The sequence below is a fragment of the Zootoca vivipara genome, chromosome 11 (assembly GCF_965207765.1).
Source record: "Zootoca vivipara chromosome 11, rZooViv2.hap1.1, whole genome shotgun sequence".
Classification (NCBI taxonomy): Eukaryota; Metazoa; Chordata; class Lepidosauria; order Squamata; family Lacertidae; genus Zootoca; species Zootoca vivipara.
Window position 1 is genome coordinate 5,033,396 of NC_142594.1, and position 22,402 is coordinate 5,055,797.

At 42.0% G+C, this 22,402-nt stretch overlaps 1 long non-coding RNA gene across 1 annotated transcript; it reads right to left on the reverse strand.

Annotated features, from left to right (window-relative positions):
- Positions 1–3,399: 3,399 nt before the first annotated feature.
- Positions 3,400–5,488, reverse strand: LOC148684192 (uncharacterized). The gene is made up of 3 exons (XR_015946411.1): positions 5,408–5,488; positions 5,051–5,159; positions 3,400–3,536 (listed from the first exon to the last, which is right to left on the reverse strand). It is a non-coding gene; the product is annotated as an uncharacterized LOC148684192 (long non-coding RNA).
- Positions 5,489–22,402: the final 16,914 nt, after the last annotated feature.

A 22,402-nucleotide genomic window follows, 5' to 3' on the forward strand; every position in this document is an offset into this window, starting at 1 on the left:
TTTGTAAAGATATCTTTAACATTTTACTGTATTTGCATTTTTAAAATATGGTGGAAGGGTCCCAGTCCCGTGAAATGAACAGGCATAAAGCTGGGAAATTAACTCATTCCTCCCCTGCTTTGTTTTGGGAAATTCTCTGAAGCTAGGATTTGCTTTGAGGAAGAAATTCTTTGTTGGTGCTGGCTGATGCTATTTGCATTTTTTAATATCTGAAATATAAAGGTGCATTTAATGTTACCTTGAGTTTGGCCTTCAGATATTTACTGAAGCATTTCTTAGCTGGTAAACTAGTCTGTACATAGTGCGGTTCTCTCTTCATAAGCTTTCTGGGGAAAACCTTCTTGCCCAGAAGTCAGTGCTGCACTAATCAGGGGCAGGTGGACAATGAGAGAAGAGGCAGGCCTATGCAAGAGAACAAAGAAATAGAAATTCCTCTTCAAAAGGAATTAATGTTTCTTTCGAACAGGGGTGACTAACTTGTGTCCCACTTCTGTCACCTCCAATACACTCACAAAAATTGACATTACTAACTTTAATAATAAAAATGACTGATAGTGTAAAATAATTTATTGGAAAGCAGCCTCAAGAAGTGCAGTTCTTGCTACTCACAGGAAGGTTGACCATGGGTCAATGTGGCCCCCCGAAAGATTAGCCTCCTGTCTCCCTAATAATATGAGTTCTATGGGTCTTTTGCTGCCCTTACTTTGCTGTACTATAGCTACCACTACTTGAGCTCTACCTGGTTCAGACCAAGAGAGGTCATGTGTGTGAGAGACACACACACATACACACAATCATGTAAAAATACTTACCTGTACTTCATCTTACATGTAGAGCAAGGTGAACATATTGTCTGTGCAAGGGCAGATTTCAGGAGAGAGATTCATACTCTGTCCAGTAGAGATTGCACACAAAATAGTATAATTATGGGAAAGGACTGGGGTACAAAAGTTTCATTGTAGTGTAAAGATGGTTCATTTATCTGTTAATTTTAACTATGTCCCCAAGTAATCAAATCAATGCTATCTGGAAAAATGCCCCTATGTGACTAACATTTGATGAATATCTTGAGAATATCCCACGTTCTGTCATACTGAGTATGTTTTGGAAGCACACCTCTTATTTTATATAAAAAAGTGTGCATAACTTAGTTTTAGATTGAGGCTTCCTGTTTCCGGCGGTGAGAAATGGCTGACTCCCATATGATTGGACCTCAGCTGTGCCAGTAATTCAGGGCTGATATGGGGGTAATTAGCCCTGGCAGACTCCCCAGGGTGGGGGAGGACTGTCTCATAGACCCGCAGATTGTCCGAGATTGTCAGCTTGCATCAAGGTGCAAGCGGCAGGACATTGGGTCCCAGAGCACGACACGGCTGGGACTTTCCGACGCCACTCTCATAGCCGGAAATATCTGTTTGATAAAATAATTAGATTTGGACAATAAACAGACATAGTCTGCACTGAAGAAGACCGAGAACAAACCTGCAGAATGGCACAGTCCCTGGTGTTTAAGCTCGGACTTCAAAGAGATTCTCATCATGGTGTTTGGATTACGGAGGTGATCAGTACGTTCTTTTTCTCTTCTCAATACCTACAATTGTTTTTCTACGCCAAGCCTCATTAAGAAACCTATTTTTTTTGAAAAGTACAGATGGACTTATATTTATAATTAAGTATTCAATTGCACAGCTTTGCTTAGACTTAAAAGACTTGATAAAGATGGTGCTTGTTAATATGACGCAGCAGAGAAAAATGAGAGTTCCTCCCTTTTTCGAGGGAAGTGAGAGATGCTTGCTCGCTGACTTTGTAGTGACTTGAGACAATAATTTGGGATAACATACAGTGCATCTGTTTGCAGAATTTCATTATGAGTGAGAGAGAAGGCTAAATGGATGTCTAGCAGCCCCCTTTCTAAGGCCCAGAAGGGGGGGATTGTGTGGTCTCTGAAAGCTGATTGGTCGCCAAATGACTTATATCTGTGGAATACAGTTCATGTACATTGCAATATTGCAAACAGTATGCTTAACATCAAACGACAGGCTTGGACAAAAGGCCGGATTGGAATAACTTAACAACATGGGAGTTGTTGCGTCATTAAACTCTAAACGGTAGACTTGGACAACAGCCCAGATTGGAAGATTGGAATGAAGTCAGGAAAAGCTGCATTGGCAAATAGACAGTTGGAAAAATACATATTTACAAATAAAGCTGTATTCGGTGGATGAAAGGATATAGGATTTCTGACATGATTGAGAATTGCATAGCCAGATGGATTATGTTGGATTAAAAGGATTGGAAAGAACTTGGAACGTTGATTAGAATGGCAGCAATTATTGATATTCAGAACCCTTAGAATTTGAAGCATGGGGAAGCAAAAATTTTATAATTTGGCATAATATTTGGTTTAATAGATATATATTTGTATAATTTGGAATAATTGGTTTGATATGATTGATTTGTAAGTGAAAATCTAATAAAAATTGATTTTTTTGCATAGCCAGGGACGGAGAACTTTAAAGCATTAAGATTGGAAGGTGGAAAATATGAGAACAAGAAGAAGAAGGCAGGAACGAAGATATTTGAGATATACAGTGGTACCTCGGTTTACAAACACAATTGGTTCCGGAAGTCTGTACTTAACCTGAAGTGTACTTAACCTGAAGCGAACTTTCCTACTGAAAGTAATGGAATGTGGATTAATCCGTTCCAGACAGGTCCGCGGAGTACTTAAACTGAGGTATAACTGTACTTCAAGAGGTCCAGACTATGGGGAGCCTGGAAAAATTAATAATTAGGACTGTAATTTGGTTTTTTAAACTTTTGTTTATTGTTTTAATTGGATTATGAGCATGGATATGTTAATTGGTTGTTTTTATTGAAAAATTAATAAAAATGATTTTTTAATTTAAAAAAGACCCTATTTTTAAAAGACTCCGTCTGACTTTGGAAAAAAGGAAACTTTAGTGTTAAGAAAAAAGCTCAATTTAGACAAACTTTCAGGTGGACTGGAGTTCTGCCACAGGGTGTGACCAGTATAAAGATCAAAGTTGAATTAAAATAACTCACCCACCCCTGCCAAAAAATGTTTATCCTACTAAAAAAAAGTTCCTAAAGCTTTGTTTAACATACTACTTCAGAAAACCTACTTTTTCTAAACACTCACTATAAAATAACCCGTACAAAGTTGAAACTTAATGTTTAATAAGGTGGTAAACAAGCATATGCAATTTGACATCAAATCTCTGCATTCAAATTGCTTTTGTGACTTAAAATTAACTTTTTCCTATGTTTTTCACTAAGCAGAATTAGTTTTGCCCAGTTGTAACTTGTGAGAGAAATAAACCAAGTCTTACACCAAAAATAATACTGCTGTTGCTCAGTTTCACAAGTAGCCACACTACTGCGGGTTATGTTCAACTTGTTGGTCTTTGCAGTTTTCCTCACAGACTCCGTCTTTGCTCAGAGAAGTTTCCTCAGCTTTTTGTTGGGTGGCTTTCTTGAAAATGGCTCTCATGAGAACCGGAATTGACATACACCTAAGAGAAGGGCAAAGTCATCCAATATTTAAGGAATTGCTAATTCACCAAATACAATCTGGCTGCTCCACATTGCTCTGACTGGTGTATAGAGCACGCTGCATTTGCCACTGTCTCCAAACAAGTCAGCGCAGTGCAGAAGGCTTTATAGATTACATAAAATAAATTTCTAAAGTTCCATGCCAGTTCTTCTGTAAGGTGACAAATATTTGCATATTTTGCATTGCTCACTCAACAGGAGCTATTTGAATCTTTAAAGTTGCATCCCTTCATACTGCTCAAAATCCTACCCATGCTTGATGTTTGATGTTTCACAAGTATTTCCTATTCCTCCACCCGTCATTTCTTTCATCAATATTTCCTGATCCTTCTAAATAATAATAACAATAATAATAATTTTATTAGTTGTACTCTGCCCATCTGACTGGGTTGCCCCAGCCACTCTGGGCGGCTTCCCCCTATAACAACATTGTTTTATTATCATTGTTGTCAGCAACAACTATCAGCCTTTTAATTTCCTTCAACACTTCAAGCTCTTCCCTGTCAGAGCAAGGGAGACCTTGCCCACTCCTGAACCTCTCTGTCTCCTGGCCACCTTTCCTCTGCATGCAAAATTGCTAGTGTTGCCGTTGGTCCCACCAAAAGGCTATGGCAGGCAGTGATACTGAGGCCCAAAGACCACTGCTGAGACTCAGCCCACTAGTGCAGAAACACTGGTCTAAGCTGCCCGTTACAGAAGCAAAAGAAGCCTCTAGTTGTGCTAAATATTAAAAGGTGGAGGAGATTTTTAGTTGCCACAAACTCCAGAGAATGTCACACTGACATACAGGGCTCAACTAACTCCGCTGACCATCTGCAGCTAGACATTTATGGAGCTTGTGGGTACAGTAGTTTATTTGGGTTGTCTGTTTCTCACATCTTAGGCTTGATGGAGCTATTCCACTGTGTTGTGCTCTCCTAATGAAAGCTTACTCAGAAAGCTTACTCAGTACTATTAAGATCCAGTTCCTCCAGCAAACTGTCTAAATCAGGCATCCCCAGACTTCGGCCCTCCAGATGTTTTGGACTACAATTCCCATCTTCCCCGACCACTGGTCCTGTTAGCTAGGGATCATGGGAGTTGTAGGCTAAAACATCTGGAGGGCCACAGTTTGGGGATGCCTGGTCTAAATGCACCCATCATTTGAGAAGCACAATATCCTTAAAAAAAAGCTGAATTGGCCTGTGAAACCCACCATTTTTAATACATTCTTCATTACCATGTTTAAGATAGTATTGTTTCTCCTGCCCCAATGTTTATTCAAATACAGTACTGAGAAAAATTTCCCATTTCATGAAATAATTTTTTAATCCTTTAAACCACTTAAAAGTTTCTAGTTGCTGTGCAAAGTTGTTAAATGTATAGATATCTGCCCATCGGTTTACAAACCATTGCATTATACATGACACAAAAGAAAAAGGGATGGGAGGGACAGAAGAAAACTTGGGCCCTACATATTAGAAGTGTTACTTACCGCTTCAGGACTCTTGTGAGATAATCATTGCTGCAGATTAATGCTCCCTCTTTAGAATGTGTATGAAGTGTGCATATGATGTCCCTTGAACTCAGAACATCGACCATCACTAAACAGAAGAGGGGGAAAATGAGAGACAACAGTAAGAGTTTTTAACAACCACCAAATCTATGCAATCCTTAAATATGAATTCTTTCGGATCACTGCATTGGTTTTATTTATTTTCCTGAAAGCATGCATGCTTAGTGGGAAGAGGTCACATATTCATGCTGACTCTAAAAATGAGCAATTACAGATCGCTACAAGATAAAAAAAAGGTCACCAATATTTTCAAATGGAGTCCATTCACACATCTACCTATGAGTAACAAGCATATGAACTGGTTCCTGTTATCCCATCACCAGCCCAATCCAAATCCTTGGAAGGATTAACAAAACAGTAAACAGGCTGTTCACCTGTTGCAAGTTTATACGAAGCCATCTTCAAAGCTGGTGTGGTTAAAGTTTAATCCACAGAGTAAACACACACACACACACACACACACACACACACACACTGCGCAATAGTAGAAAAGAGAAAATACTGTATAGATGGCCAAGTGCTAAATGGGGAAAGTTTGCCAGTTTCTTCAATGTGTGCTAAAGTAAGAGCCCCTTTGTGTATAACTATAACCATATTGTCCATCACCATGAGACACTTGTGTAGAAGACTAATAATAATAATAATAATAATAATAATGATGTCCCTATATTCTGATGACATTTTTCAGACCTTATTTATGAATATGTGGCAATAGGTCACAGATGTGATCCAGTTCCTCCTCTCTAGTTCCATCTCTCCGTGTGTTCAGACGGCATGGGGAGGTGGGCAGGTTAGAGGAAGGCAGGAATTGATGAAGCAAAATTTAGGGTGTTGGTTCTAGCAAGGGACTCTTTGGGCTCCACATGAGGCACAAAGTGTCTTGGGCCAGCACTTTTCCTATAAACATCTGAAAGCAGTCACAAGGGCTTCGCACAGTGCTGCTCTGAGAAAAGGGAGGTAGCTTTGCAATGAACTGGTTATTGTGTCAACGTGTGGTATGGACATCCAGCCTGTTGACACTGAAACACACATACTGTATACACATTCACACGTTCTACCCCGGCCCGAGCCAAATGAGGCTACATGCGTAGTGCAAAATGCAGTGAGTGCATTTCTGCACCACGTTCTCTGCTGACTTTTTGTATGTCTGTATGCACCCAATACACGTTTCCTCTGGAGACATACCACAGGCTAGGTTCTCCTCCAATGGATGCTGGAATGTTACGGAAAAGTTAGTGGCTTTTTGCTGACAGACGTCAAAATGAAGCAAGTCTGATGAATCTGGAAGGAAATAACTGTTTAGTGACTGTTTGGGCTAACCCTGTAGCAATAGAGCTAAACGTTTAATTTGAACTAGAGATATAAATTAGTGGGTGTAGTCGGAATACATTTGTATTGATTTCCAAGTATTCTATATCCCTTAACTTAAAACATTACCATCAAAGTAGGAGTGGGTTGGCTTTTGCTAGACTCAAGGAGTCCTGCTTTGTACACGCTCGTGAAGTTTCATGGTACAAACGTCAAATGAAACACAGTTGCTGAAAATTTCCTTTTTAGTTTCACTATCGCCAAAAGAAATAAGTTGTCAGGTGTCAACCTCGTTTGGCTGGAATCCAAACAGTTCCAATCACACCTGAAAGCAAGTCCAAGTGAATGCTTCACTCATTTTTAAATCTCTGCCTGCAGCAACTTTTGCTGAGAAGTGAGGGCCATAGCTCAGTGGCAGAGTGTGAGTGCCTTGCATGAGGAAGGTCCCACGTTCTATCCCTGCCATCTCCAGGTCTGGCTGTGAGAGAACCTCACATGACACCCTGGAGAACTGCTAGCAGCTGATATAGTGTAGATAGTACTGAGCCAGGTAAGAAAGGGGGGGGGGCTGAAAACAGACTATAAAGTTTCAAGATGGGAGTTGCAAAGAAGAAAGGGGAGAATGTGCAGCCAATGCACATTCAATTTGCGTGATCTGTGCTACACTATTCATATTGTTGCACCCTACCCCCAATCTTGAAGTTTTCAGGGATTCCAGGTGCTTACACAGGGTTTGCGATTCCTTTGGGAAATGAGGCACAGCGGAGACTGTGGTGTCTTTATGATGTACGGATTATTTACACGTATATACAAACTGAGCCTACAATGGAGGGGCTCACAACATTCGTTTCTCCCATGACAGCAGCCTTGGATTCAAACAGAAATCAAATATTTCTCTCTGACCCCGTCTCCAGTTTGCTGCTTTTCTTCCTGGTCACTTCACTGCTTCTCTCAACTCTGGCTTAATCTGTGAGATGGGGCCCCACCCGTTTGCCATCTTGCCCCTAAATCCCCCTTAATGGCTCATCGCTCAGGTTTATTCTGATGCTGTACTGTTTTTAATATTCGGTTGGAAGCCGCCCAGAGTGGCTGGGGAGGCCCGGCCAGATGGGCGGGGTATAAAGAATAAACTATTATTATTATTATCATCCCCTCACAAGGAGGCTAGCCTGGCTATTCCTTGGTTAAATTCTAACACTCGCTAGATCCAAGGATGAGAGGGGTCTGGCATCCAGCTTAACATCCAGAGATATGATGTGCTCACCATTTTCCCAGCCACTTTCAATGAATTGGATCACAAAATGGTGAGAGGGGAGCCGAACCAGTATGCTGCCCATCACATCTTATTTCCAATGCCTGAATATATTGTCACCACCATCCAAGGTGGACCATAACTTTACATGCATCCAACATACAAATGCAGGCCCCAATTGATATATTTGAGCTTCATAGCAAATATTGAAGATAAGCTGTTCCCAGAATTCACTAGTAGAAACACAGCAGAATCAGAAAGAGGTGTGAGCAAAAGATGTGTGAACATCTTACCTTCACACTCAGTTGTCTCAGACACGCAGCTGCTAATGAGGGTGTTATAAGCTGCTTGACATCTGAGAACTTCAATCATATCAGGCACACATTTGGGATGGGTGAAAGGGATTTTCTTGACCATTGCTCCAGCTATATCAGATTTTTCTATGCCTTTATCCATGAAATAGCTGTGTTTTGGGCAGCCTGGAAGAGACTGAACATAGACAGCACAAGATTTGTTCAGGGATGTAGTAGCAATTGTTTCCTGCATTGATTTTTTATATATATATAAAAAGTAGTGAATAGGAACCATGAATAAAAGGAATTTCCCTTCAAAAGCATACCATAATTTTCAGAACCTTGAAACAAAAAAAAGTATTTGCCGGCGGATCTAAATGTGCCATCGAATCAATGTGTAGCTTAATTTTCACAACTTAATTTGGCAAAAAGTGTGAGCATTAGATTTGAGTAAATAAAGTAGTTGTCTAGAACAGTTCAAAGAAGGTGACACTGGACTTTTAAGCAAACTTTGAAATAAGCTGCTTATACTATAGATGCCTCAACCACCAATTTTTAAACAAGTTATTAAATGGAGTAGTCAAGAATTGCTCAACTCTAAAGCCCAATGGATGAAAGCCCAATTTAGATGAATAAATTGGTAAATAAACTTTAAACATGGTAGTTTAAAGTGGATTTCATGCATCCTATGTGTGCTTGTTTTTCACCTTGTCCACACGACATTGCCCTCATCTAAGTAGAAGTCCACACTTCCCCCCACCATTTAATTCAGATCTTTCCAATCCATCTGTTAAGGGGGGGGGGAATCCAATATAAACTCACATGTTACCCAGACACACTGAAGCACATTGTGAGGGCCACTTCTTTTTATATGTGTGACAACGTTTTGCTGGGTGAAATGTCACCTATTCCTGCACCCCCTACTTCCACTGGTGAGGTGTTCCTTGGTGGGCTGCTAGTGGGGCTGAAACAGAGACACACTTTGGGGGAAGGCGTGAACCCACAAATGTGGTATATTGGAAAACTTGTATTTCAATAATAATAAATATTGGGTACACAGGTAACTAATAATGAGGAACCAGAGACCAAATAGCAAACATGTGCTGGATTATGGAGAAAGCTAGAGAGTTCCAGAAAAACGTCTACTTCTGCTTCATTGACTATGCAAAAGCCTTTGACTGTGTTGACCACAGCAAACTATGGCAAGTTCTTAAAGAAATTGGAGTGCCTGATCACCTCATCCGTCTCCTGAGAAATCTCTATGTGGAACAAGAAGCTACAGTTAGAACTGGATATGGAACAACTGATTGGTTCAAAATTGGGAAAGGAGTACGACAAGGTTGTATATTGTCTCCCTGCTTATTTAACTTATATGCAGAATTCATCATGTGAAAGGCTGGACTAGATGAATCCCAAGCCAGATTTAAGATTGCTGGAAGAAATATCAACAACCTCAGATATGCAGATGACACAACCTTGATGGCAGAAAGTGAGGAGGAGTTAAAGAACCTTTTAATGAGGGTGAAAGAGGAGAGCGCAAAATATGGTCTGAAGCTCAACATCAAAAAACCCAAGATCATGGTCCCATCACCTCCTGGCAAATAGAAGGGGAAGAAATGGAGGCAGTGAGAGATTTTACTTTCTTGGGCTCCTTGATCACTGCAGATGGTGACAGCAGTCACGAAATTAAAAGACGCCTGCTTCTTGGGAGAAAAGCAATGACAAACCTAAACAGCATCTTAAAAAGCAGAGACATCACCTTGCCGACAAAGGTCCGTATAGTTAAAGCTATGGTTTTCCCAGCAGTGATGTATGGAAGTGAGAGCTGGACCATAAAGAAGGTTGATCGCCGAAGAATTGATGCTTTTGAATTATGGTGCTGGAGGAGACTCTTGAGAGTCCCATGGACTGCAGGAAGATCAAACCTATCCATTCTGAAGGAAATCAGCCCTGAGTGCTCACTGGAAGGACAGATTGTGAAGCTGAGGCTCCAATACTTTGGCCACCTCATGAGAAGAGAAGACTCCCTGGAAAAGACCCTGATGTTGGGCAAGATGGAGGGCACAAGGAGAAGGGGACGACAGAGGATGAGATGGTTGGACAGTGTTCTCGAAGCTACGAACATGAGTTTGACCAAACTGCGGGAGGCAGTGGAAGACAGGAGTGCCTGGCGTGCTCTGGTCCATGGGGTCACGAAGAGTCGGACATGACTAAACGACTAAACAACAACAACAACACACAGGTAAACATATGATTGACATGCCCACAGTGGACTTAAGTTTTCCAGAACTCAGGGGGAGGGATGGGAAAGTACTAACTGAGAGGAGAGGAGAGCACATCCCATGAAGTGTGGCCCAGAAACATTGAGACGGAGTTCAGCTGAAAGTGGCCATGTATGGATGAATGCACATGGACAGAAGTGCACATGGACAAATGGCGTCTGTGTGATCCATGTGCACATTAACCCTCTGATCTGTATACCAGTAGTGCCAGTTTCCGCATAGTAGGATTGACCACACACAGCTGTTTCAAGGGCAACTTGTACCAAAAAGAACTGAATATAAGCTAAAATAAAAAAATTCCTTCAGTAGCACCTTAAAGACCAACTAAGTTTTTATTTTGGTATGAGCTTTCGTGTGCATGCACACTTCTTCAGATACAGTGAAATAGAAGTCCCCAGGCTAAAAGCATAGTCAAGAAGACGTAAGAAATAAATATAATCCACCAACAGGATTCACTCCAGTTGAATCTTTCTATCAATTTATTCTCTAAAATGAATTTGTTCTATGCTACATCTTTATGAAACTTTCCCAGCTATTTTGAAACCATGTGTGCAAATGGTTTTAACTTGAAACAAGGCTTTTTAAAAAAGTAGTGTTATGGGTTAGTATAAGGCCTCATTTAGCTTTTTAATGACATCTCATGGATGACAGCCCCACAATTTTGCACATTAGAGTCACTGAATTGAGTGTAATTTTGTGTGTGAGAGAGGGGGAGAGTAAGGAGAGAGAGGGCACACACACAATTTGTGTATGTTGTGTAAAGGTCAACCTGGGCAAAGAATTGCAACTGTGACTAGGTCATAATCAAATTTAGCAGTGTTAAAATCATCTACTTCAGAAAATTCATGTGACTTCCCAGAATTCAACACACAGCTTTCAGTAAACTGTAGAATTATGACTCATTTAGCAGCTTCATTCCTGACCTCATAACAACTGGAGTGAATAGCAACAATTGGAGTATAATTACCACAATGAAGGAAGAAGTACTTGTTATCAAACCATGCGGATGCTTTTCTGAAAGGGCAAACTGAACAATCAACTCATGTAGAGGACCAGGCTTCAATCTAGCAACTGGAAGCCCTAAAACCAAATTATTATTTTTTCATTAGTACAAGAGCATCCTTAAAGATGGAATGCATTCAAGAGAGAGAGCATCACATGAGAAGAGGCAGAGAGAGATGTGGTCACACAATGGTTATCAATAAATCAGTGGGATGGTTGCCAACAGGGCTATTCAGATCAAGAAGCACTTGTGCTCCTGAATAGGCAAGTTGCTCGTGGGAAGGCTGAGACAAATACCAGCATGAATGCTATACTCCTACATAAGCAGCAATACTTGGTCCTCATTTTACGCTCCTGCCACTTCTCCCTTTCTAACTTCACCCTGGGGCCCCATCAGCCTTTATACCCCTAAAGAAATCACAGGGGAAGAATGAACCAAATGTTAATTAGGGTCTATTGAAATGCTAGCATGTTAGGAGGGAGGGTGGAGGTACAAAATTATGGACTTAATTAAATTAAAGCATGCCTGTAAGTTCCTGTAGTTTATGAATACTGGATGAAGACAGAGGAAAAGGGCAGTTCTGGTAAAACATCAGGAAAAAGCAAGCTGATAATGGTGCAGAAATTACTTCCGTCAGAGGCAGGAATCTGGGGCTGCTGAAGAAAAGGGTTGAAAGTTAAGCATCAGGTAAAAGGAAGCTAGCTTGACCAGTACTCTGGTAGCACAATCTTATAAGTTAAGCCAGTGTTTCCCAAGCTTGGGTCTTGTGCTGTTTTTGGACTACAATTCCCATCATCTCTGACCACTGGTCCTGCTAGCTAAGTATGATGGGAGTTGTAATCCAACATCAGCTGGCGACCCAAGTTTGGGAAACACCTGGGGATGCAAGCTTGAGAAACATTGGCTTAACTCAAAGCCAATGTTTCTCAAGCTTGCATCCCCAGGTGTTGTTGGACTACAGCACCTATCATCCCTGACCACTAGTCCTGCTAGGTAGGGATGGTGGGCATTGTAGTCCAACAACACCTGGGTACCAAAGTCTGAGAAAGGCTGTTCCAGGATCTCAGGCAGGATTTTCCTTTATCAGATCCGGAGGATCCGTGGCCCTCCAGATGTTGCTGAACTTCAACTCCCACCATCCCTGACCATTGACCAGGCTGGTCAGAGTTGGAGACCACCAACACAGCTCACAGTAGACAGCAACTTCAAAGGGAAACATCAGTTGGTAAGGGGAGGGAGCAGACTAAGAGTTCAGCCTGGCCTGAATCCAGATCAAAAGCACATACTGGGTCATGGCTTGGCAGCTGCCTTTTCTTCAAACTGAAAGTGGCCAGTTTAAGCACACACTCTTAAGAAGTGCGAAGAACACAATTGTGCAATTTGAGGACGCACCTCCAGGTTTTTTGCACCCTATTATAGTAAAACACATTTTCCTACAATGCTCCCCTCTCAGTGTCTTAAAATGACAGACTATTATGAAGTGAATTTGATGTGCTATCACACACCCATTATAACTCACAGAGCAAGGGATTTTCATGTTCAGTTATACTGATGGGAGCATGAATGATGCCCTCGAGCCTTACCCATCTCCACCAGTCGGCGAATTCACAAGTGAGGGCGCAAGAGGGAGTCGGTGAACTGCATCAGCCCCTCCTATTATGACCTGCACCTTCCTGCCATCTATTTTCAAGCCTGATGGAAAGAGAAGACACAAATACGTCAGATTAGTGAACATGATACATAAATGGCCAATCACAAGTGGACAATCACACCCTAGGCCAACCCCAACCTCTTTCACCACCAAAGGAACACAAGTGAACAGCAGAGAACCTGCACAAGCAACACTGGCACAAAACCCCACATATATTAAGTAAAATAGAAACATCACCACCTGACCCCACCCGCACCCATCTTTCCCCCCTCCAGCGCTTTCCCCCATTTTCTTCCTAATGTCTTAACAAATGAAACCGATTTGGAAAAAAATGTTACATTGGGGGGGGGGGAATAAGAGACATTGCACACACGTTTGTAAATCAAGAAAATCTTCAATAAAAATACACTAAAAAAAGGTTTGCGCTACTACATCCAGATACACCCTCCAACTTTGATGTGGCTTGCGAAAAGAGAGATTGAAGGCTAATAATAATAATAATAATAATAATAATAATAATAATAATATTTATTATTTATACCCCACCCATCTGGCTGGGTTTCCCCAGCCATTCTGGGTGGCTTCCAATAAAATATTAAAATACAATTGTCAAACATTAAAAGCTTCCCTAAACAGGGCTGCCTTCAGATGTCTTCTAAAAATCTGGTACAGTAGTTGTTTTTCTCTTTGACATCTGGTGGGAGGGCGTTCCACAGGGCGGGTGCCACTACCGAGAAAGCCCTCTGCCTGGTTCCCTGTAACTTGGCTTCTCGAAGTGAGGGAACCGCCAGAAGGCCCTCGGCCCTGGACCTCAGTGTCCGGGCAGAATGATGGAGGTGGAGACGCTCCTTCAGGTATACTGGACCAAGGCCATTTAGGGCTTTAAAGGTCAGCACCAACACTTTGAATTGTGCTCGGAAACATACTGGGAGCCAATGTAGATCTTTCAAGACCGGTGTTATGTGGTCTCAGCGGCTGCTCCCAGTCACCAGTCTAGCTGCCACATTCTGGATTAATTGCAGTTTCCGGGTCACCTTCAAAGGTATCCCCACGTAGAGCGCATTGCAGTAGTGCACGCGGGAGAGAACTAGAGCATGCACCACTCTGGCAAGACAGGCCGCGGGCAGGTAGGGTCTCAGCCTGCGTACCAGATGGAGCTAGGGGTAGCTTCCACTAGGGGTAGCAATACACACTTGAATGCCTGTAGCAATACAGAATGAAGGTTAAGGCAACGAGTCACAGCAAAGGAGGGTCGAGAAGGGACAGGACTAGGATTACACAAAGATCTCTGCTCCAATCACACAAAAGCTTGTGGGTGTGGGTGTGCATGTGTCCACACCTCAGTGCTTTGCATGCAGGAGGTCTCAGGATCAGTCCCCCAAACCTACAGTTAAAGGATTTTAGGTGGCAGAGATGGGAAAATCTCGACCTCACAACCTTCAGACAGCTGCTAGCAAAACCATGCAATCCTATCCATGTCCACTCAAAAGTAAGTCCCACCGATTTCAGCAGGGCTTCATCTTACACAAGTAGGGATAGAACTGGTCTTCATTTACTCACTCAAAATGAAGCATATGCCATTTAGTGAGTGTAGAATCTATTTTAAAAGGTAATGCAGAATGAGACCACGACTATGGAGGTTATCTAGTCAATTCACAATCCCTCACTCATTACTAATAAGAATACTTCCGTGGGACCTGTCTTTTCTTTTATAGATGTATTTTATTGGTTTGTTTTCTGTAATGTGTTATAGTGTTTATACTGTGTTGTAAGCCACTCTGAGTCACTTTTGTGAGTAAACTGACAAAATAATAATAAATACCTGGGGTGAGTTGTTCCTCTAGAATTTGATACTGCGATAAATAAAATTCAAGATTCATAGGGCTTCCTATAGAATTTGAGAAAATTAGATGGATTAAACAGAAAAAAGCATATAACGGATAGCAATGTAAGCTACATAAGCCCAGGATGTTTGATCCCCTTCATCATTTTTGTCTGCTTCCAATGCAAAGGAGTCACTAACTCAGGGCAATATTGTGCAACAGGGGACCCAAACAACTGCTTGTGATTGCAGGGAGATTGTTGTGGAGAATTACCGTAGTTATCACCTCAACAGTTTAAACATATAATACAAGTAGTTCCTTTGCACAAATCATAGAATTGTAGTTTTGAAAGGGATGACATGGGTCATGTATAATAAATAATAATAATAATAATAATAATAATAATAATAATAATAATAATATATTATTTATACCCCGCCCATCTGGCCGGGTTCCCCCAGCCACTCTGGGCGGCTTCCAGCAAAATATAAAAGTACAGAAATTCATAAAACATTAAAAGCTTCCCTAAACAGGGAACCCCCTACAGTGCAGGAATATTTTTATCCAATGTGGAGCTCAAACCCACGACCCCAGGATTAAGAATCTAATGCTCTATCAACTAAGCTATCGCTCCTAGGATGAAATTCCTTCCTGAAACAATTCATGCATAAATATAGAGGAGCAGGCTGCAGGACACCCTAAAAATAAAGTACCGTATTTTTCCTTGTACAGTACTGTATAAGACTAGGGTTTCCCCCTAAAAAAAATAATGTTCAAAATTTGGTGGCGTCTTATACATGGGGGTGTCTTATAGACAAAAAATACAGTATTCAAGAAGGTTGAACAAATGGGGGAGGAGCCCCAAGAGATGCTCCAAAGTGCCATTTAGGGACAACTCTGCTAGAAGGAGCTGCACAAGTAACTACCAAAGAAAGGAAGAATTATAGGCAGAAGAAAAACATTGGGGGAAGCAGTGCCCAACGATCACTAGCTGGTCTTGGTTTTAACTTTTAATGCAGTTGTGCAGAAAGTGAGTTTGATCCTTTATCACCATCTAATACATGGAAAACACACACATACACACTTATCAGGAAAAATAAGTCAAATTGGGGAGGGAAAACAGCATTACTCATAAACAAGGAGGCATGTATGTGCAAAGGGACCAAAGCACACGGAAGAACTAATCAGGACCTCTCCTCTATTTTCACAACTACCTAGAAAAAGACTCGGGGACAGGAAAGGGGTTGTACACACTCATGTTGGTCTCATCGTCATCTCTAGTCAAAAGGCATTTTTGGAGCACAGAGTCCTGTGAGCAGAAAGTATACTGGGATGAATGTATACTCGGGTTACATACTGTCCTCTTTACGAACGCTTTGGGTAACGAGCTCTGCTAACCCGGAAGTAGATGCTCCTGATTGCGAACTTTGCCCCGGGATGCTAGCGGAAGTCGCACGGCAGCAGCGGCAGGCACCATTAGTGAAAGCGCGCCTCAGGTTATGAACAGTTTTGGGTTAAGAACGGACCTCTGGAACGAATTAAGTTCGTAACTGGAGGTACCACTGTACTACAAACAATGCCTCTATCATACATGCTACCTACAAAGTCACTGGAAAGCAATCCCAAGGTATTACTATTCTCTAGCATTCTTAAATTATCCTAAGCTACCATGATCACACAGATATTTACTTCAGTCTGAAGAAAGAAAAAACCAGGTACCTCGACTTCTTGGGTTCAGATAGCCAACTTTTCCACATAGTATTTCAGTGACTCTGTCCATACCTGGTGTTCTGTTTTTAAAGTATATACAGTAATCAGTGAGATCAAGCACACACTCAAACGCCTTAAAATATTATTAATTATTCTTATTCTTATTATGGCAACTTTAGATTGGAGTGCAAACATTTGAACTTGCACCTTCCCCAACCACTGTCAAACCTACCTGCTCAAAGCGGACAGTGAGCAGAGGTCTTTTTCCAAAGCCAGGAAGGCAGCAAACACCTTGGATTTTGTTTCACTAGAAAAGAAAGACCATGATGGAGGAAGGAACTTTTATATACAATATAATAAGGTGGCGCTGTGGGCTAAACCACTGAGCCTAGGGCTTGCTGATCAGAAGGTCAGCGGTTCGAATCCCTGTGACGGGGTGACCTCCTGTTGCTTGGTCCCAGCTCCTGCCAACCTAGCAGTTCGAAAGCACATCAAAATGCAAGTAGATAAATAGGAACCGCTATAGCGGGAAGGTAAACGGCGTTTCCGTGTGCTGCTCTGGTTTGCCAGAAGCGGCTTTGTCATGCTGGCCACATGACCTGGAAGCTGTACGCTGGCTCCCTCGGCCAATAATGCGAGATGAGCGCCACAACCCCAGAGTCGGTCACGACTGGACCTAATGGTCAGGGGTCCCTTTACCTTTAATAATTTAAGTAATGTAATTAAGTTGCAACAAACAAACCTGCTTCCTGGAATCTGATAAATATTTAACATGTCTGCCAACATGTTTCCAAAGGCATCAAAATTTTCCGCCCTAAAGAGCAAAATACATGCAACAATAGTCAGTGCTATTATGACAAAGAGAGCCATCTAGCCAATATTTGGGGAAACAACACCACCGAAGTGAATCTGACATTGGCAGCATGTTGACATAGAAAGCAGTGGGATGCCTCACCCATGGTGCTGGGTTAGGTCCCTGGAAGAGGATGCTCTTACCATTGTGCTGCCATCAAACATGACATCTAAAAAGCAGATAAAGAACTTTGGAAAGTGGCTCAAATTGGTCCTGGATGGAGGACAGGCAGGGATGGAAGCAACAGTTATCAGAACTATCTATTCGTTTTTACCTCAACCACAGAAAACGATATGGGAACACTGGCAAAGGATTTTTATTTTATGAAATTAAAAATTTAAAAATTGTGTGTGTGCTAAAAATCCACCCAGCACATATGTACCTTAGAAGCTGCAAAAGATCTTCACAGGTCTAGAAGATGAAAGAACAGAGGTTATGGTTTTCTAAAGAGAGGCACTATTTTCTTAAAAACAAAGCAGAAAGGAGAAATGACATAAGCCAAACCTTAGTCAACATGAAACCTTAGCAGACACTATGAGGAATAGCCAAGGATGTTTTCCCCCAGATCTATTCAGGAACAGTCACTTTTGGTTGCAAACCAGGAATCTATAAAGGTATATATTTCCTACTCTTCTCCTAGCCATAGTTGGAGTGTGATTGCACCATTTTGAAAGCTCCATCCTTGGGGTCCCTTTCCAATTCCCCAGTTCTATGATGCTACTATGTACCACCCCCTGATGACCATGTGCTTCACTGCACCCACATATTTCATTTACTTCCTTTATTGGACTACCCTCCAGACTAGGAAAATTCAAATTTAATGGGGAAAATTGTGGGCTAGCAGTTGGATGAGGACATTATGTGAATGAGAAACAAGCAGCTTCAAACCCACATTGAGCTCCCCATGTGGATGAGCGCATAGCCGCTACCTCATATCAAGCAGTCTCACCAGATGGGGACAAATTAAGGAGAAATGGTCACCCAGCTGTAAGGAAATTTAACAGTCCTTATGGAACTATTTTGCAGTTCAGCATTTGTGAATCAAACTGCTATTCCCACAAATTTTGCAATTACAAATGCAGATGTTTAGTTATAAGTGTTAGAACTAATGTAAAGTTGTCTCTTTGACTTAGATGCAAGCATCTCACTTGCTCCACAGGATTTATTACGAAGCTATAGATATTTTAGAAGAACCAGAATAGCAGGATTGTATTTCATCAGATCAGAACACACAAAGGGGGAAAAAATTAAATCACCAGAGCTTTTTTCCCAGGATGAGCCAACCTGACGTCCACCACTCGTCCATCCTTCTCCAGGTGAATCTCAATGTAGAAGGATTTGGATGTTATATAGCAAACTGCCCCACTGGGGCTCACATAATAATTAAGTCTACAGAGGAAGGAAGGAAGAAGAAAAAAAGTGCATTTCTTATTTAAAAGTTACAGTGTGCAACGGAAGCCTAGCAGGGCTGGCCAAATACATTTTGGCGCATGAGGTGAACCACAAAATGGTGTCCCCCTCTCCGCCATGAAGGAAGGGCGAGTGAAGATCTACATCAGGAACAAAGTGATGCGGATGAAACATTGACAGAGTGGCTGGGGAAACCCAGCCAGATGGTCTGGGTATAAATGTTATCATCATCATCATCATCATCATCAGTGGCAGAGCTTCATGCTCCGGCACTGGGGGGTGGGGTGGAGAGCAGGTGGGGGCATGGCTGGCACGCGTCCTGGGGACGTGGCGTGCCACCTGCAGGGCGGGGCTTCCAGTGCAGGCGGGGGGCAGGGGCAATGGCACATTGGATCACAATGGCAATGGGATCACACTGCCAGGGGCGGTACCCCCCCGCACTCCTCTTCCTCCGCCAGTGAACATCATCAACTGCTCATAGCTGCCAAGTCTCCCGTTTTCCCCGGGAAATCCCTGTTTTTCCAGCTGTTCCTAGCTAAAAAAACGGATTTTTTTTTGTTTTTCCCCGGTTTATTCTGGTGCAGGCGGCCATTTTGGAACTGGGCGGAGCATGCTCAGAAGCGACTTTTGATGCTGCTCTGCCCAGTTCCAAAATGGCGGCAGCGCTACTTCCGGTCTGCTATTTCCGGCCCGGTCCCTTATTTCTCTGACAGCAACTTGGCAGGTATGTCAACTGCTGCCCCTGTAGATCCTGCCACCCGAAGCAGGGTGCCTCACTTGCTTCATGGATGGGCTGACCCCGAATGCAATTATCTTGGTTGATGTATACAGGTTCTAGAGAAAGGTCCTCCTTTCTACAGAAAGGAGTGTTTGCACCCAGCTTTCCAAACGGCTGTGTTTCAGTTCCTGATTAAACAGCAGCAGCAGTAGGTCTGTACACCAGTGGAAGAGCACATGCTTTGGACATGTGGGCAATGTCCCAAACCTTTCTGCCCAAGGGGAACTCCTGAACTGCTCATGCTCATCTCTTTCAAGGAGATCACAGGAAAATGGCAGAAAGCCGCAGCTTAGAGGACGGATTAGTCACTGAATACACCGAATGGCATGAACTCATGTCATGTGAAAATTATACAGCAGTAGAAACATAGTTAGCAGCTCCACTGCTGCAGGAAGGGAAGAGAGCGTATTTAGTAGATGCAGAGTATACTTACCCCTTTCGATTTGACAAACGTGACAGCTTGTTCATTGTCACAGCCAAAGGTCCTGCTGCACACATGAAAAAAAAAGGGAATAAGGTACCATCACACAGAATCAATGTGTTCAATAAAAGCAGTCAACAGATCCCATACTTTTAAGAGCAAAAGACCAAAGCTTCTTGCTTAATTGTGCTATACTGTACAGTGGTACCTCGGGTTAAGAACTTAATTCGTTTTGGAGGTCCGTTCTTAACCTGAAACTGTTCTTAACCTGAGGTACCACTTTAGCTAATGGGGCCTCCCACTGCCGCCACGCTGCCGGAGCATGATCTCTGTTCTCATCCTGAAACAAAGTTCTCAACCCGAGGTACTATTTCTTGGTTAGCGGAGTTTGTAACTTGAAGCGTCTGTAACCCGAGGTACCACTGTATTACTCATTGTACCATTTGTAAAAGGAAGCCATCTAGAACCCAGGCACATTCATTGCACAAGATGACAAGACAGAAGCTAGTAATCGTTTCCATGAAACATAACAGAACATTAGGCAACCTTAGGGTAGATTACCGTGCAAGGTTCTTTCTATTTTCTCAAGGCAAATAGATATGGGAGACTCTGATGTCTTACTCGAAGTAGTCAAAGAATGTTTGTCCTCAGAGAGAGAGAGAGAGAGAGAGATTTGTATCATATAATCATTACATGCAAGTCAGAAAATTGGCTGGTATGTTCAAAGCAATATTGGGAGTTCAGCACTCTCAGTCACGCCTCCTGTATCTTGACCTTCATTGCCCCCTTTGGGGTGCCAGATCACAACGCTGCAGCGACAGTAGAAGCTGCAACTGGCAGAAGACATTCCCCCATCAGACTTTATAACAGACCCCACATCCCAGTATCAGCTGGGGGTGGATTGGGAAAAAGATAAAAGCAAATGAGGAAAATTTGCCTATTCAAATTTTCAAGCCCTAGGGGATTGATTAGCTTTGTAATTACAAAGCATTACAATACTGCCATTTTTATTGTCCATTCTCACCACGGAATTTGCATCACTCACCCAAGACCACACACAAACTGTCCATTTAATTGAGTTTAGTTTCTTCCTCGATAATCACAATCAGTATTTTTGGGAAGTTAAGAATCCCCTCCATTATTCCCACCTAGAGCCATCTTGCCAAAGTTTTCCCTTCAGAGTTATCCATCCAAGTTCAAGACTGGAGATGAGAGGATAGTAAAATAACAACCTCACATGTTAATCTTTGGCCTGTCAGGCAGAAAATAAGATGGAAAACCTATACACACATTGACTCATTTTCCCTTCTACTTCCAATTATTCTCCTCAAGAAAGCAATATTATTATTATTTTTTTAAAAAGTTTCTCCCACATTACTCCTCCCCAACAGAACTGATTTCATTACAATTCTTACCATGGAGAGACGAACCAGTTCCATAGTTTCACTCCATGGCTTCTGTGAGAATTTTAGACGTAGCTTTTCCATTATGTCATTTGTAGACCTAGATTTCACAGGATCTGGAAGAAGTTAAGAGTTTAATTAGCTGAGGATGCAGGAACCCTTTTTCAGTTCAAGAGCCATAGTTCCTTGCTTGAAGCCTCCCAGGGGCCAGAAGCAAAAGAGTGTGAAGGAAGAAATGGGAGTAGGCCGGTATCTTCACCTTCCCCACATCCCTCTTTATCTTCTGGAGAAGCCAGAAGCTTTCTCAGAGTTGAAGGAAGCATTCCACCCAGCAAAAACACTCCAACGGGGTGGCAAAGGGTGTAGTTTGGGAGGCTGTCTGGCTTAGGGAGATTTGAGGGCCAGATGAGAGGCTCGAGGTCCACATTTGGTCCCTGGGCTCAACGTTCCCCACCCCTGACATAGCAAAACAGCCAACTATTATATGACTTCAACGAACAGCCCACACTGCAACAATAATCACTTTAAACGAGGACTAATTGGTCCCAGATGGGTGAGAGATTTCAGATTAACTGGCTCATGAACTTGGCTACAATATAGGTACTAATATTAATGGACCTGTGTTTGTCTTAAATCCCACTCTTCCACATGTTGAATGTCATAATCTGAAACCTACAACTATTTTTAAGGTTTAGTTTTAGATCTTAAGCATCTTATACATTAAATCAATATATATATATATCATTCTAAGGAAGCAATCCAACTCTTACGTGAGAGAAAATCCTGTTGAGCTCATTTAGAATAGCCTCAGGCACCATTTTAAAATGAATACAACTTAAGTAGAACAAAGCATTTTTTTCTAGCCTAAAGGTTTAATGTTTCTATAAGGCAATCCATTCAACATCTACTTTTTGGAACTCTCTGCCTGGTAATATTAGGCACCTTCCACTGTATTGTTTTTGGTGTCTGCAATAACTTTTATTTCTGCAAGCCAACTGAGGCATGTAACTTTAACATGTGATTCTATTATGCACAATTGTTTTTAAAATGCTAGTTTGGTATTCAGGTACCGATGCCCCCAAAA